Source organism: Echinops telfairi, unplaced genomic scaffold (genome assembly GCF_000313985.2).
Source record: "Echinops telfairi isolate 266 unplaced genomic scaffold, ASM31398v2 ScPeMD7_7468;HRSCAF=8506_0, whole genome shotgun sequence".
Classification (NCBI taxonomy): domain Eukaryota; kingdom Metazoa; phylum Chordata; class Mammalia; order Afrosoricida; family Tenrecidae; genus Echinops; species Echinops telfairi.
Genome location: NW_022111369.1, coordinates 51,873,630 through 51,878,633, shown reverse-complemented (window position 1 = coordinate 51,878,633; position 5,004 = coordinate 51,873,630).

The following is a 5,004-nucleotide window of genomic DNA, read 5'->3' as shown; positions in this document are numbered from 1 at the left end:
ATCTATTTCCCCATCATCATATATAAATATATTTACATATGTACATGCATGTATTTAGACCTCTATAAATGCCCTTTGCCTCCTAGTTCTTTCCTTTATTTTCTTTTACTTTCCTCTTGTTCCACTATCATGCTCAGTCTTCATTTGGGTTTCATTAGTTCCTCTTGATTACATTGCCCTTGATCAAGCCAACTCACTTTCATGGAACAGTTAATATACGGAAGGTCCTTCAAGGCACATGGGATGCCAGTCCAAAGTCAAGGAAACAGACAGTGGAATCTTCCTTCAGGCAAAGCAGTCATCAGACAGCAGGTTGGGGCAGCAATCGTCAGTAGCTTGTGAGAGTAGCTAGGCAGGCCCCAGTGGAGGCTCACATTCTAGCAATGTACGCATGGCAACACGATCCACCAGCAGCGTGGTGAAGCAGGTCTCGGAGTAGCCTCAAGTCTAGTGATGCGTGGCAAGGTGACAATCCATGGGCTGGCCGGGCCCACAGGTAGCGTAGTGCATGGTTGAAGCAAAGAGCTAGCTCAAGCAGCAGCATGCAGGCCCCATCACCAGGGAGAGAGAGAGAGGGGATGGCGGTCTCAAAAGGCATTTATCTCAGCCACACTCCAGTCAAGCTGTGACTTGATTAAATTCGCCCACATGTCCCTATGGAGGCTTAGTTGGCACAATAAACCCAACTATGACATCCTTTAATACCTAATTCTTTTAAAGTTTTTTATTACTTTTTTTGGGCCTTATCCTGGAGTTTATGAATCTGAATTCTTCTCATGTTTAAAACTTACATTAATAAACTTGCCATACATACTCGAGTATAAGCTGTTTTTTTAGCACATTTTAAATGCAGCTTTTGTGGTAAAATTAGGTGCCTCAGCTGATATTTGGATCGGGTTATACTCAAGTATATACAGTATATTAATTAGTACAACTTTATAGCTGAATATAGAGTGGAACGTCATATCTAAGAACCTGGAGATGATGCAATCGATGCAATGCAATGTTCTGAGTCAGTGCCCCCCAAATCCAAGACACCGAGAACAGCATGGTTTTGTTTTGGGTTGGGCTACCTTGGCTGGTCCGGCTTCACTCTGCTGATGAAAGGTAAGGAGATCATCCCAGCAAACCTGGCCATGTCCAAGCATTCAGAGTTCATTGTTTTCAAAGTATCTGACAATCACTTTTGAGACATTTCCTGAGGTTTCATCGGGACTCAGGTTGGAGGAGGAGATAACAGTGGCTCCCTGGCTCCCATCAGGGCTGCTGTGGAGGCCCTTTCCCACCACCATGACTCAGAAGTAACCTCACACTGGTTCCAAGAGGGTGTTGTTTACAGCAGAGGGGTTACATAATCCTGTAAACTTGCACCGCTCTGTGGAAGTAATCTTGTGGTCCTTCGAGGCCCTGTTGGAAGCTACAGTAATTTGGGGTGGGAGAAAGTAGAGTGAGAGTTCAACCCCAGTTGTCATTTCTTTTCCCCAAACATGAACGGCTTTGTTTAGGTTGCTATTGTTGCTTTTGAAAATTGAAAAGAGATGTCTTTCTCATAAAGTACTTCATGGCCCCAATTCAGTGATGAATAGATTCATTCCAACCTGTATTAGACTGGTTTGAATAGAAATACAAATCCAGAGATATTCATATACGTATAAAAAAGAGCTTTATATCAAAGAGTAATTGTATATTAAGAAAACATCCGATTACATGGAACTGTGTGTGACCTCCTCCCTGGGGGACAGACAACCGAAAAGTGGATGAGGGGAGACGTCGGACAGGGCAAGATATGACAAAATACCCATTTATAAACTATCAAGGGTTCATGCGGGAGGGGGGAGCGGGGAGGGAGGGGAAAAATGAGGACCCAATGTCGGGGGGTTTAAATGGAGAGAAAATGTTTTGAGAAACGATGTACAAATGCGCTTTACACAATTGATGTGTGTATGGATTGGGATAACAGTTGTATGAGCCCCTAATAAAATGTTAAAAAAGAAAAAAAAAAAAAAAGAAAACATCCTAGCCCAGTCCAGATCAAGTGCATCAGTTTGATATTCACCCATAAGTCTGATACTAGTCCACAAATCCCTCTTCTGACTCATGCAGCACACAGTGATGCAAATGCATGAAGATCACAGGCCAGTAGGTGCAACGCCTTGTGGATCCAGTGGTGGTGGAAGCTCTCCAAAGCTTTCACAGGTCTGTGTGGCTCCATGTGGCTTGTCAACAGGAAGGTGAAGCAGTGAGAGAGTGTGACCTGCCTCCAGGGAGAAAGAGAAAGAGGCCATCCTCCAAGAACCATTTATCTCAGGTAGCCCTCCAATCAAGCTGCGACTTGACAGGCTAAACTCCTCCCATATGTTCCCACAGGAGCCATGCTGGCACACAAAATCCTATCATAACCCACCTCCGCACTCTTATCCCTTCAAGTTGGCATGAGATTGTGTAATTACCCCCGTTTGGGGAGATCACATAATTGAGGAGATGGGGCCAGTGAGTGACTGGAGAAGGAGCACAATTATTGGGGATTATAAATGGCATATGCCCCCTATGGAGTATTTGTGATTGAATTATGTCTCCCTAAAAAGGTATACAGAAGTCTTAACTCTGATACTTGTTGTTTGGTTCTATTAAGTTGGTCGTGACTGGTAGTGACTTTCTACACAACCAAACGAAACACTGCCCCATCCTGCCCCATCTTCACAATTCTTCTTAGGTTTGAGTCCGTCAATGCAGCCACTGGGTCAGTCCATCTTGTTAAAGATCGCCCTTTTTTCCCGTTGTTGTTGCCACTCTGTTTTACCAAACATGATGACCTTCTCTAGGGACTGGTCTCTCCTGATAACAAGTCCAAAATATGTGAGATAAAGTCTTGCCATCTTACACATTTTTTTAAATTAATTCATCGCTTATTGGGAGCTCTTACAGATGTTATAACAACCCACAATTCGAATAATTCAAGCGTAATTGTACAATTGCTTCTACAGTTTCAAAGCACTTTTTTCATCTTCAACTCTTTGATGTCAGCTCCCCTTTTCCTCCTCCCTCCCCCACCCTTCCCCCCAGAGGCCCTTGTTGTTATTGTTATATATTATTATTATATTATATATTTTTTTCACCTATAATCCTGTTGTTTGCTCCTTTTGAGTGAAGTTATACAGACATCATTGCTATCAGCCCCCCAGCCCCACCCCTGTCTTCCCGTGTCCTCAGGGAACCTTTGCTCCCATTGCTGTTTCTGTGGGATCCTGCATCCGGGCATTCCTGCATCAAATGATCTTACTTAAATTCCTGAACCTATGTCGGTCTAGCAGTATGAATGAGGTGAAATATAAGCTTTAATAGTAAGGGGAGGAAATATTAAAGAACCAGAGGACAGTTATGAGTTTTATCAGTGCTATGCCGCAGCCTGGATTCCTCATCCCCTGCAAGTGGCCCCTTTGTGCAGGCCTCGGTTCTCCACGTTGTCCAGGCTCCTTCACATCCATTTGATTGCTTGTTTTTGAACTTCTGATACCTACCTTGGTTAACACCTCATGATCACACAGGCTGTTGTGCTTCTTCCAGGTGGGCTATGTTGCTTCTCAGCTAGATGGCCACTTGTTTACCTTCAAGCCTTTAACCCCAGACACTACATCTTTTGATAGCGAGGCACCATCAGCTTTCTTCACCACATTTGCTTATGTACCCGCTTTGTCTTCAGTGATCTTGTTGAGAAGGTGAGCATCATGGACCATTCCTGACTTTAAACCAGGCAGCATTCCCTTGTTCTGTTCCAACGACTGCCTCTTGGTCCATGTACAAGTTTTGCATGAACACAACTGAAGTGTTCTGGATTTCCCTTTGCATAGTCAATAAACACAAGTAAACATCTTTCTGGTTTCTCTGCTTTCAGCCAAGATCTAATTGATATCAGTAATGATATCCCTTATTTCATGCCTTCTTCTGAATCCAATGTTCTAGCAATTCTTTCTAGATAGTCTGCTGTGACCATTTTCAAATATCTTTAGCAAAATTTTACTTGTGCATGTATCAGTGATACTGTTTAGTAATTTCCCCAAGTGGTAATTGAGATTTTGTGTCCTCTTGACAGAGCTAAGATTCTTAGTGGGTTGACAGTGAAGATGTAGCAATCTCCTATGAGGAGATCTCCCTAAGGATGGGTCTGTTTCCAATAGATGTGAACACCGTGGAAACTGTGGCTTGCTCTTTGTTGATTCTGGACTCTGCATCTGACTCATCATCTGACCTTTGGGTCTTTGTACTTGAGCCAGGGGTCTGCTGTATTGTCTGTTGGTCCTAGGAGTCATTAGCAGCCTATCCTTACCTGCTGATCTTGGATTGCCTCTGCAGCCAGAAGTCCGTCATCTGACCTGCTGATCTTGGGGAGAGTTAGTAGCTTGCCATCTTACCCATCCTTGTGTTCAGTTGCCTCTGCAGTCAGAGCCTGTCATCTAGCCTATCGATGTTGGGTTCGTAGACTCTTGTAGCTACGTGAATCAGAAGAAGCCTTAAGCATGACATTTGACCCATGGGCTTGGAACCTGCTTGCTTCTACAATTGTGTGAACTATTTCCTTGATTTAAACCTCTGGTAGTGTTGTAGATTTTGCATTGAGCTGCTAATCATAAGGTCAACAGTTAAACTTACCAACTGCTCCCCAGGAGAAAGATGAGGCTGTCTACTCTTATAAAGATTTTAAAGTCTTAGAAACCCAAAGGAACAGTTCTATTCTGTACTATAAGGTCTCAATATGTCAGAAATTGACTTGATGGCAGTTGAGTTATACATACATACATACGTACGTACATACATACATGCACACACATAAACTGACCTGATGACATAGTGGGTTATGCATTCGGCTGCTAACCACAGATCAGCTGCTCTGAGGGTGAACACTGAGGTTTTCTACTCCCACAAAGACTTGGGAACCCTTAGGGGACAATTCTACCCTGACCTGTAGGGTCACTATGAGGTAGAATTGACTTGATGGCAATAAGTAAA